The 12895-nt window shown below is 40.1% G+C and overlaps 1 pseudogene; it reads left to right on the top strand.

Annotated features, from left to right (window-relative positions):
• The first annotated feature begins 3219 nt into the window (after positions 1 to 3219).
• The window catches only part of LOC110218671 (putative polypeptide N-acetylgalactosaminyltransferase 8), a 30359-nt pseudogene continuing 20683 nt past the window's right edge, over positions 3220 to 12895 (top strand).

The raw sequence follows: 12895 nt of genomic DNA, 5'->3' as shown, positions 1-12895 counted from the left end.
AAGAAAACAGAAGATGATTCATTTTTGCTTTGATTGTCCAGCTTTTTAGTGCTTTCTCCGGGCTGCTACCATGCTTCTTTCAGGGTAAGGTAATAGACACTTCTGGCCCTTGTACTTGTACTCAGGTGTCCCTGAAGAGCAAGAAAAGGAAAAGGGAAAGTGAGGACAGCAGTCTGGATAGATCAGGAACATTTTTTTTGTGGGGGTAGGAGGAAAAGGAAATACCAATTGTGCTAGATGGGAGGAGGATTTTGAATACAAGGGCATAGAATTGGTCCTGTAGACAATTATGTGGAGCCTTTGATGTAATGAATGATAAGAGGTTTTATGACTTATCCTTAGAATGGGAATGTTTAGTGTGAAGCAAGAGGAGGTATGGGGGAAAAGTAGGTCAGGCTTGAGATTGGCACCTGGGTATATTTATCTCAAGTTGAAGATTCCCTCTATTAGATCCTACTGCTCTTTCACAATTGGGTAATGAAATGGTGAAGATTAAGAGCATGTTGGAGAGGAACAATTTAATTATAGTGATCTTCTGCAAGTTTATCCTTTAGTTGGTCATGCTCCATTTATCCCCACTGACTCCAGGAGAGATCTGAAGGAACAGGATGCATGTTCCTGTCATCTACCTAAGGGGCTCCCTCCAGGAAGGTCTTTTTCTAGATCCTTTTCTTTCTCTATCCCCCCCATCCCTCCCCTGTATCCACAATACCCAGACCTGACATTCCCTGATAGAGGTACATTGCCATGTATTCAACTAACCAATCATGAAGCCATTCCCTTGGATGCAGATTAATTTATTTCCCAAAGGTCTACAAGTTTTAATGGGCTGGCTTATAAGTGTTTGAAAGTTTGTCCCAGCACATTCTAAAGGCTTAGCACAGCCCATAGGAAAAGCTGAACTGTATCAGGCACTCTCTGAACAGGAAACACTTGTTTCCTTGGGGAATCATAGTGCTGCACCTGAGAAGTCAAGATCATTGTGGAAACTTCCCTGGGGATGATCCTCATCTCTTTCTGAACCCTCCTCAAAGGACCATAGAACTGAACCAGTAGGAGCAGATGGATAGAAGATAGATGGTGCCAACTATAAGATTCCCAAGGACTTTCTCCAAAAGGCTAGTTCTGGTCTTGGCCATTCAAGTTGTTCTAGTAATTTTTATCAAGGGAATCCTCCACAAAGTAAAGGCAAAAAGGCGTCATGGAGAGCAGAAAGCCTTGTCTCCTTCTTTACAGGATGATTCAACAAGTTAGTCTTTTGGAGAGATGACTGTTTATGATCTAGGTAAGACTGCACATGGACTCTTTGGAATCGTAATCTGTGGGGAAGGGCTTCACAGGTCAAATCTTGGAATTGGGGTGGGGAACTTTCCACTTGCAAACAAAAATGTATATTTATGTTTCAGTTGTGTAATAAAAATCATTTTTCAAATGTCCCCAAGCCTGATGGAGAAGCCAGGATCCTTATCTAACTGGTGACCATGTGCCCATCCAAAGTCTGTCAGTCTATATCACATGTGCACAACAAATCTCCTACACATGATGAAAGATAAGGGAATGGATGAAAAAGTTGCTAAAATGGCCAGGAGAAGGTGTAGGAGGCTTCATTCAAGTGATTTAAAAATGGCAGCTGAGATTAGGAGAGTAAAATTTAGTACAGCAGAGGGCAGAAAAAAATCCCCATTAAAAATAAAATGTGCAATGAACATTTAGGTCACTACTAGTAGTTCTGGCAACTACTAACTAGAAATGAGCTCCATATGGGCAGGGTGGTCCTTTATTTAATTTTTGTATCTTCCTCAACACTTAGCATAGCATTCTACATGAAATAGAGGCCTATTCAATTTTTGTTGAGGTTGTTTAAGAAATATGAGGAAAATTGGAGATGGGGACATGAAGGTGAGAGACAATGTGTTCCAATATATGGAGAGCTGGCCTTGCAGTCAGAAAGACCTGGGCTCAAGTCCTGCCTCGAACACATTGTGTGACTCTGGGCAAGATACAAAACTTCCCAGTTCCCTAGGAAACTCTTTAAAAATCTAAATTATAGATGTATTTCCTCCCTGGCACCATTCCTTGTACCAGTGAAATGTCAGATCAGGCTCAAATATATATGAAAATGAAATGGAATATCCAACCATTCCATGGTTGCAGAGAGGAAAGAAACCCTGAGGACAGAAGAGTAGTTAGCAGAATTGGTACCGCCATGGTGGGGCCATAGGAGACAACAGTATGGCAGCAGTGTCAGCAACAACAGAAGCAAAGCAAAATGTTAAAAACAAAACAAAACTAAACTAAACTAAGACAGGAGCAGGAGTCAATGGATCTTCTTATAGATTAGGTCATATTTTGATAGAATGTAAACTCCTTTACGGTAGACACTTACACTCTTGTCTTTGTATGCCCAAAATGTAGTATAGTGACTAGAACACGGTGAATGTTTGCTGATTGATTGATTAATTATAAAAACATAGGGTTTCAGAGCTGGAAGGACCTTATATCTAATGCACTATTTTTCCTTCTGCTTGTATTCTTCCCAGGTGGTCTGTCTCTTGTTGACATTCCAGAGTTGCTCTGTCTCCTGGGGGTGTCATCTAACTCTAGGAGTAGGCAACATAGACAAGGTGCAGAATGTGACCAATACAAGAGACTGGGTCAAAACCATTTCTCTAATGCTGTAGTTGAGTCCTTTTCCCAGTAGGTCTAATAGACAGTCATGGTCTCTGAAAAGGCTCTCCACAAATGTTTTCCCCAATGGTGTGACCTAATGCTAGAATTTCCAGCATTAGATGTTTATTTCTTTGGGTTAAACCATGTTATCACCTGACTTTCCCCTTAAAATTCAAACATCCCTAGGTATGGAAACATATTGAGTCTTTCACTGGCACTAGCAACTTAGAGTGAATTTGATTAACTGATCAGAACTAGTGAGGAACCTAAGTCCTGAAAGTATGAGACACTTGACAAGTAATGTTTAATGGAAGGAGTGGGAATAATGCCCCCAGTGCATGGATGCTGTGCAGCAGGTATATCAGAGGGTCTACTCTAGCCTGTTCTTCTGTAGTATTTTGCATTTTCTGAGACTAAGATGTCTGAATCCCAGAAGTGAGAGTCTTTGAGAAACTGGGCTGGATAGGCAGAAGTGTACAGATGATTGGAGTTTGCTTGAAACATTCTCTTTGTATTTCCTCAGGTTTAGATAATTTTACAAGACGCTCCATGATGCAACAGCAGATGGGGCAGGCAGAGGTTATCATCAGGCAACCGATAAAGCTGCAGGATGGAGGGAATCATGTCCAGTCATTGGAACCCAAGGCTGGAAAGAAGGCACAACTCAAGGTCCTCAGCAAACTCTACCCAGACTCAGCACTTTTCCATAACTGGGGTGAAGACCTGTCAGAGTCCCAGCAGACTGAGGCTCAGAGCCTCTTCATGAAGTTTGGTTACAATGTTTACCTGAGTGACCAGTTGCCTCTCAATCGCTCTTTCAAAGATGGTTGCAATCCCAGGTGAAGCTGGATTTACATAAGTCTATTCATGCTGAAAGTGCTTCCATTTAAGGTCACACAATTTTAAGAGTGCAGAGTTGGGGGGATAGATAGGGAGAAAATGGTGTAAAGAATGAACTGAGGGAAGTTAAGGCTGGAAGGAAGGCATTATAGTAGCATGATGAAATCTAGAAGGAGAAGTAGTGGTTTTCTCTCCATTTTACACATGAGGAAATTGAGCCTTGGAGGGATTAAATGGCCATAAAAATACAGACAGTGGATGGAGAATTCATAGACCTATAGGATCATTACAGCTGGAATGGACCTTAGATATTATCTATTCCAACCCCTTTATTTTACACATGAGGAAATAGAGGCACAGACCATTAAGTGAATTACCTGAGGTAACACAGTACCCTAATAATCCATCTCATAGTCTACTCAAATTTCTCAAATTCTCTTTCCAGGTCCCCTTCAACATATGACCAACTTTAAAGAATGTTCTTTTCCTTTCTTTCTTTCCCTTCCTTTACCTTTCAGAATCCCTCTGTCCTATCCACATTTTTTCCCTATTACTGAGCATTCTTTTATGTTCCCAGTTCTGTGAGACACTGTGGAAAATACAGAAGAAGATCTTAGAATCAAAGTAGAAAATCAGAAAATGAAATAACTGCATAAAACCATAAACTACACAATTTACAATTTATTTAAAAAGTTGTAGTCATTAAGTTTAGTGAAATAACAAAACATTTTATTTCCTTCTATATTCTCTGTATCTTCTCAGATTTTTCATTATTTAAAAACTTTTTTATAGAGTTGTAAATTGTTCTAATACACTCTCTGCTTGGGCATGACTTCCTGTCCTCCTTTATTTCTAAGTATTCTTCATAGAGGCAGCTAGGACCTGTAGTCCAGAAGATCAGAGTTAAAATTTGGCCTCAGGCATTTACTAGCTGTGTAACTTCAGGCAAGTCACTTAACCTCTCGTTGCCTCAGTTTCCTCATCTGTAAAATGGAGATAATAATACCACCTACCTCCAAGGATTGTTGGGAGGAATCAAACAAGATAATAATTAGAAAGTGCTTAGCACAGTGCCTGCCATGTAAGTGCTATGTAGATGTTGGTTATTAATCACTTTTTTTTTTTGCATCACACTTATATTCCATTGTATTTGTAGCCCACAATTTGTTTAGCTGTTTCCTAAACACTGACTACATCCACTCTTTGGAGCACTGGAGTATAAGGTTAATGGATGGTCAGAAAAACTGGTAGCCAGGAAACAGAAAGTCAGTTAGCATATATACAATACTGCATCAGATGCTTGAAATGATTGCCTAAAAATGGAAAAAAAAATTTTTTAAAAAAATTTTAAAATTCAAAGTAGTATGATCTGGAGAGAGGTATGGTCACTGTTTTCCTGGTCTGAGCTCTGGTCTTTACCCAGGAAGGCCCCTGCTCCTCTTCAGCTGCAAGTGCTGGTGCTCCTCTCTGCTTTGGAACCTTGACCAGGTACCCTGCTCTCTTGCCATTGACCACAGGTGCTCCTCTCCTCTGGGAAACTGCATATGCACAGTAGAGTTGCCAATCAGAGCTAGCTGTGCCCAGTACCAGCAAAGGGTCCCCTGTAATCTCCTTCAGGCCACTTGTCTGACTCCTTTACTGTCTCTGGGTAAAGAATGAAAAATCATTTACTAAGTGCTTATTATTTGCAAAACACTGTGCTAAGTTAAAAGAATACAACAAATAAAAATATAAAACAATTCCTGCTCCCCAAGGGCTGACCTTCTCATTATGGAAGACAACACATAAAGATTTCAGATGTTAGATAGAAAGGTCCCATGGTTTATGTGAATGTGTGTGTGTGTGTGTGTGTATGTATCCATGAGCATGTGTGTGTGCACACATATCTATCTATCTATCTATCTATCTAGAAAAGCTCTATAGGTGGTCAATCCTATTGCATGTCATAATGTGCATAATAAACACTTTTCATACACTTTACCTGTGCGGATGGTCAGGCTAAAATATTTCACGTGGATATGGATCATTTCAGTAGCATCATCAGTGCTCTGGGATTTGATGTAAATATAACAGTATCATCCACCAATGGGACATCTAAACTAGCCTGATGCTTATAATTAGAAGTTTGCTAAATGAAGTTATATATGTTATAGCTTTCAAGGAATCTTGAACAGTTCTGGATAGAAGACACTTTGTGGGAAGAGAACTTTTAAAACACCATTTTGCTTTACTGAATAAAATATTTTTAAAAAAACCGTCATCAAATATTAAGCATGGTAAGTTCTTGAATTTTGTACATCTTTGGAGCCCAGACGTCCACATCACTTCCTAGATGTCTTTTCACTGTAGCTCAACTCCCTCATTATCTCCATTTCACAAAGATGCTTAAATTCTAGCACTGAGTGCTTCAGTTCTGATGGGAGAGTGATTTCACCTTATCTTGCTGGGGCCCAGACCTTCATGCCACTTCCTTGAAGTCCTTCTGGAGATGCCTCCACTCACGTAGCCCCTTCTTCACATTGGTGAGTTCTTGCCCAGAACTTCCACTTGAGGAAATGCCCCAGCCATCCATAGCTCATTTCTCTCATGGCTACTCTCTTGACTCCACAGACTTTTCCACTTCACCACACCCTGCCCCCCTGCTTTTTAGCTCTTTTTTATGTGTTGACTTCCCCCATTAGAATGTAAGTTTCTTGAGGGCAGGATCTACCTCACTTGCTTGTACTTGTATTCCCAAAGATTAGCACAGTGTCTGGAACATAATAAGTGACAAATAAATATTCTATCTATCTATCCTATCTATCTAATCTACTGCAGAATAATGCTTATGAAAGGCTGCCTTTTCTCCACCTATAATTCTCACCCAGGATGGGTAAATGCTATGATATATGAATAGATGATTCTCATTAAAATTTTCTATAGATGGGAAAGAAGACACATATGTCAGTAGTTACTGGTGTTGCCTTGGTCACTTTTTTAGTGTTAATTTTGTCCAAGATTTTTTATTCTCTTTTGATATTGTCCCTACCTTCAGATACCATATAGACATATATCCACACATTTATGCCTACCTATATACATACATATCCATTGCTCATAGACCTATCTATTCCTTAGAGTCAGAAAAACATGGATACAAGGCTTGTCTCTAATGTACATTGATTGTGTGACCCTAAGACTATAGATAGATAGATAGACATATGGATAGATAGAAAGAATTGTGAATACGAATGCTGTGATGAATTTGTATAGAGATTTTCCTCAGAGGGAATTTCCTCTAACTGTGAAAGTAGATATCTAGAATACACATACACACACATGCCAGAGCACAAGTTCAGAATTTCATGAGCTTTCTCCTATTATATATTTGGTTTTTACTCATTTCCTGCCTTTTACTGATGAAAATATTCCTCCTTTGTACAACAGAGACAAATTTATTATTCTATTTTCCCCTAGTTTTAAAAATGGTTTTGAAAAGTATGTGTATGTAACTAGTTGAGTAGTGGTTATCTGGCAGGGGTGATTAAGGCATTCCAGACAGAGGGATGGGCTAAGTGACTTTGGAGGATATAGCCTAAACCATACAATAATAATTCATTGATCATCATTATTGATAGTTTGTTCTCTTCAAGGTGTCTTGAGAAGATATATCCCCACCAACTTCCAACTGTCAGTGTCATTCTCATAATTATGAATGAAGCCATGTCACTTCTACAATGGGCCATCAACAGAATTATCCATCAGACTCCTGCCCATCTGCTGAAAGAGCTCATCCTGGTAGATGACTTTAGCTCAGATGGTGAGTTGAATACTGGGAAGAGATTTTGTTTCTGGTTTGGAAGTTATGCAAGTCTTACAGAGGGATTTACTAACTTTATTGGGTCTAAACTAGTTTGATTCAAAATTTGAAAGGGTATAGAAAAGAGCCACATATATGACAAAGGGATTAGAGTGTGTGACTTATAAGAAAAAAGTAAAGGAATAAAGGAACTGCGGGCTGGAGAATAAAAGGATTAGGTTGGTAAGAGTTTTCACCCAGGAATCTAGTGACACTTTCAAAGATCCTGATTGAAAGGATAATCTAGGCCCAGTTCTCTAGCTCCAGTGGGGACAAAGCAAGCCACAGACACAAGAATTGAGGCCAGGGATAAGGATTTTTTGACAGGGAGAGATGTTAAACACTGGAATGTATGTGTGGGAGAGGCTGTATAATCTGAGATTACCTAATGCCATTCCCAGCCAGTTCCCCTAATATCTTAAGGATGGTTTCTTTTTAATAATTAGACATTAGAATGTTGAGAATAGGGAAGAATGAATTGTTGCTAAAGGACATAATCTGACACAGAAGCTCCTGGTTGACCCATCAGTCTCTGTGAGTAAGGATCAGTGCTCCTTGCAAAAGACAAGGTGTTCCAGATTTCTTTAGTGGACTTCTGCAAAACCATAGGGCAATTCAAATGGAGGTCTATAGGAGGAATACACTAGCTTCAAAAGAAACCAAACAAATCAGATGAACTTCAAACACAAAAGGGGATTAAACAATTGGAACTGAGGTTAACCGTAACCAAACCCCAAGATCCTAGTCAAGCCCTTCAGATATCACGTGTAGCCCTGGGGAAGCCTCCTTGAGGCCCTGACTCTGGTTCAAGTGGAGGCCAGATTCATCATAGGGGCAGCATGACTGGAAAGAAGGAAATCGGGCAATCTCTGTCTCTGTCTCTCTGTTTCTGTTTCTGTCTCTGTCTCTGTCTCTGTCTTATTTTTCCTCACAACAGGGAAGAACTTCTTAAACTCAACATGTTTGAAACTGAATTCATTATCTTTCCTCCCAAATCCCTGCTCCTTCCAAACTGCCCTATTATTCTTAAGGACACCACAACCCTCCCAGTTACATAGGCTTAAAATCTGGGTGTCAGCCTCAACTCTTCACTCTTTCTCAACCCCACCCCATATCCAGTTAATTGCCAAGTCCCATTGATTTTACCTTTGCAACATCTCTCATGTATGCTCCTTTTTCTCCTCTGACACTGCCATCAGCCTGGACCAGTCCCTTATCACCTCACACCTGGCCTATTGCAATAGCCTGCTGGTTGGTCTCCCTGCCTGATTCTCCCGACTCTAGTTCATCCTCCTCTCAGCTGTCAAATTGACCTTCCTAAAATACAGATCTGACCATATCACACACCCCTCAATACATTCCATTGGTTCCCTATCTCCACCAAGATCAAATATAAAATCCTCTGTTTGGCATTCAAAGTCTTTCAAAACTGCACCCCACCCCAATCCCACCTTACCAATCTTCTTTTATCTTACACCACCCCATGTACTCTTTAATCCAGTAGCACTGGCCTCTTTTCTGTTCCAGGAACAGGACACTCCATCTCCATGTATTGATTCCACAGTTAATATATGTCATAGGTGGGACTTGAACACAAGGCTCCCTGGCTTAAAGGCCATCTTTATAGCTCAGCCCTTGCTTTTCCCAAATCCACTCTCATGTAAGAGAGGTCCCTTCTACTAAGTTTTCCCACTGTGCCCTCTGGAAGTCTCATTCTTTTATAAATATTTCACTTTCAACCTTGATATATTCCCTTTGACAAATTATCTTTATCCATTATATGGATTGGCAGAAGGAATAAGAGGTTCCCTCCCCTCCCTGACAGGTGCCCTTCAGGTGTCATAAACAAAGGTTTATCCTGTGTAATTCACAAAGATGATTGGGGGCCTCATCAGATTGATAAGAGTCTCTCCTGATCAACTCCTCTTACAATGGTGTTGTTTCACCAGCTGTTTCTTAGGTTGAATTCTACCATGAGTGACTACCATGTATGGATCTGTCCTGCTTCTGAAATATAAACCAGAAAACAACGCACATTTGAGTCCAGTTCCTTTCAGACATACTTCAGCACAAATGGACCAAATAGAAGGAGGTGTAAGTTATATGTACACATATTGCTTTGGAAGAATCTAGAGGTATCTAAACTGGAGGACAATGGTGCATGTGCCCCTTTGTTAAGGTGGAAATGGGCATAGAAATTGTAACAAGGGAGATTCACCTTATAACTTAATACCCTGGGAATTTGTTGAACATTCAATAAGGACATCTCTACCCATATTTACAAAGTACATATTAATTGTTGTTGTTGTTCAGTTATTTTTTTAGTGGTGTCCAACTCTTTGTGACACTGTTTGAGGTTTTCTTGTCAAGGACACTGGAATAGTTTGTCATTTCCTTCTCCAGCTCATTTTACAGATGAGGAACTAAAGCAAACAGAGTTAAATGACTAGCCCAGAGTCACATGGCTGGTAAGTGTCTGAGGCCAGAGTTGAACTCAGAAAGATGAGTCTTCCTGACTCCAGGCCCAGTGCTCCATCCACTGCACCACCTAGCTGCTGTATTATATTGAATGCCACATCAATAAAAATTGTGCTTTGTTGCTAGATGAACTAAAGGAAAATTTGGGTAAACAGATCCAGGTTTACAACCTCAAGTATCCCAAGCTGCTGAAGCTGATTCATCACACGAAGAGGAAGGGGCTTACTCAGGCCCCGTATCTCTGGCTACAAAGCTGCTAAAGCAGATGTGGTCATTATCTTAGATGCTCATGTTGAAGTGAATGTTGGTTGGTAAGACTCCACATATTGGTTATATATCTGGGGAAGGGGAATAAGAAAATGATGTACCTTTTCATGGGTCCCTAGAGGGATAAGGTAGAGACGGGCAAAGATGGTGTCAAATCTTAGACATGGGGAAGCTCAAAAGGAAGAAGATCCTTTTGTCTCTGGGAGTAGGTATAGTGTAATGCAAAGGCCTTCCTAATATCTCTAGCATATGCTCCCTTTTTTCTTTTGATTCCACCACCACAGGTCCTCACCACCTCACTCCTAGACTATTGCAATAACCTTCTGGTTGATCACCTTCCTTTAAGTCCCTCCTCACTCCACTCAGTCAAATTAATTTACCTGGAGTGAACATGTGACCTTCCTTTCCCCTCCCCTCCTTATGCAATAAACTTCAGTGGCTCCCTGTCACCTAGGATTCAAACGTGGCCCCTTCTGACCAATTTAAGCTGTATATATCCTAATTATACATAGCTGGTTTTGTGTCATTTTTTCACATTAGTCTGTGAGCTCCTTGAGAGCAGGGATTGACTTTTGTCTTTCTTTGTATCATTAGGGCTTTGCACAGTGCCTAGTACAGTGTAGGCACTGAATAAATGCTTACTGATTGATTGATTGCCTAGACTATTCTAATACTTCAGATTGAAATAGAGAGGGTTTTTTTTGGGGGGGGGTTTGTTGTGGTTTATTTTTTGGTTAGGCAATGGGGTTAAGTGACTTGCCCAGGGTCGCACAGCTAGTAAGTGTTATGTGTCTGGGGCTGGATTTGAACTCAGGTCCTCCTGAATCCAGGGCCAGTGCTCTATCCACTGTGCCACCTAGCTGCCCCAAAATAGAGAGTTTTGAAAAGGACAAAAAGACTCATGTCACAAAACTTGAGATTTATTATAGGCAGCTAGGTGGCCCAGTGACATGGGATCATTGAACCTGGAGTCTGGAAGTCCTAAATTCAAATTCCCTCTTGGACACTTACTAGCTGTGTGATTGTGGACAACTCACTTAGCTTCTATCAGCCTCTGCTTCTTTCTCTGTAAAATGAAGGTGACAACGGCAACCACCTCACAGAACAGGTATGTGATTTTGTTTCTACCTCCACAGCATCCCTTACATCTGGCCCCTTATCTCTAGTTACATAGCTACCACCCTTGTTCAGGCCCTACCCCTTCTACCCTGGACTATGGCAATTTTAAAAATTGTTCTCCTTGCCTCAAGGTTTTCCCCACTCAAAATCTTTCCTCTTTAGCTTCTGAAATGATTTTCCTAAATCACAGGTCTAATTACGTCCTCCTCTACTCAGTAGAATTCAATGATTCCTCTAGTATCTAATATAAACTCCTCTAGTTGAGGAGTTCTATTCCCTTATTATTTTGCTTTTTATTCACTTCCCCATCTGACCTTTCTAGTCTTATACATTCACACATTCTATGGTCCAACCAAATTGGTCTTCTTACTGTTCTTTATACATACCACTCCTCTGTTTCCATGCTCTGGCTGCACCCCATACTTAGAACACACTCCATCCTCACCTCTCTCTTAGAATCTTTAGTTTCCTAAAAGAACGAGCTTAAGTGCTGCCTTCCACATGAAACCTTTCCTGATCTCCCCTCCATCTGTTAATATCTTTCTGCAATTTATATTGCATGTATATATTGCTACTTCCCCAACTTCAACTAAAATTGGTGGCCTAGGTCCCCTGAGAGCAATGACTACTTGTCATCTCAGGATTCTATAATCAAGTAACTCCAAAGATTGTGGGGATTCTAATGCTATCACTCATGAGCTTACACTGCTGTTCTCCTAACTGATTATCAGCCATAATGAATTAAATTTTAGAAATATTATGCAAAGCAAGTATAAAAGGGATAGGTACAAAAAGAATCCTCCCCAAACTCTGGAGTACACTTTCCCACAAATACACACTGAATAATAATCGTAATAACAATGATGATGATGATAGCTATTATATTTACATAGCACTTTAAAGTTGCAAAATGCTTTAGAAATATTATCTCTTTTTTCTTCCCAACAACCCTAGGAGGTAGGTACTATAATTATCCCCATTTTACAGATAAGGAAACTGAAGCAGATAGAAGTTAAGTAACTTGTCTAGAGTTACACAGCTAATAGAAGTATGAGACTGGATTTAAACTGAAGTCTTCTAACTCCAGTGCTCTATTCACTGTCCCCCCAAGTTACTCTAAATGCAAAGAGTAGTCACAAGCCTAATGTACAATACTCAGGCACAGAGTACACAATATATGTATGGCCAAAGGATAAATGCATAATTAAGGATTACTGGAAGTTTTTTTTAGAGTGCATAGGTGGTCTTCTTTTCAAATGCAAGAGGATATTGCTCTTATCTTCAGTAAGTCTCCCTCTGCTCCTGGCTAGATTTGTTACTGGTCCAGTTTCTGATGACATGGTCATGGGAAGGATGCTACCCCAGGCTATCAAATGGAGTTGATAGTCTTAACATTATGAACATTCTTTTATTCCTATTACTAAATTAAACTAGAACCTTTCACCCAAGAATGACTCAGAATTCCTTGGGTTGTCTTTAAATCAATCTGCCTTCCTGATCCCCTAGAACATAATCTGATTTTTGAGGGATGCTTAATGTTGGGGTAGAGTGATTTCCAACTACAAGCTGGTTTTGATATAAATCCATCATTCTGCCCTAGTCACTCTGGAGGTTCCAGAGTCACCCTAAAATTTCAACTGTTAATGTCTCACCATCCAGTAGAACTGTAACTAGCAATTTTGG

Source organism: Phascolarctos cinereus, unplaced genomic scaffold (genome assembly GCF_003287225.1).
Source record: "Phascolarctos cinereus isolate Bilbo 61053 unplaced genomic scaffold, phaCin_HiC Scaffold_1;HRSCAF=81, whole genome shotgun sequence".
NCBI lineage: Eukaryota > Metazoa > Chordata > Mammalia > Diprotodontia > Phascolarctidae > Phascolarctos > Phascolarctos cinereus.
The sequence above is the reverse complement of the archived record's forward strand: the minus strand, read 5'-3'. Positions and strand labels throughout refer to the sequence as shown.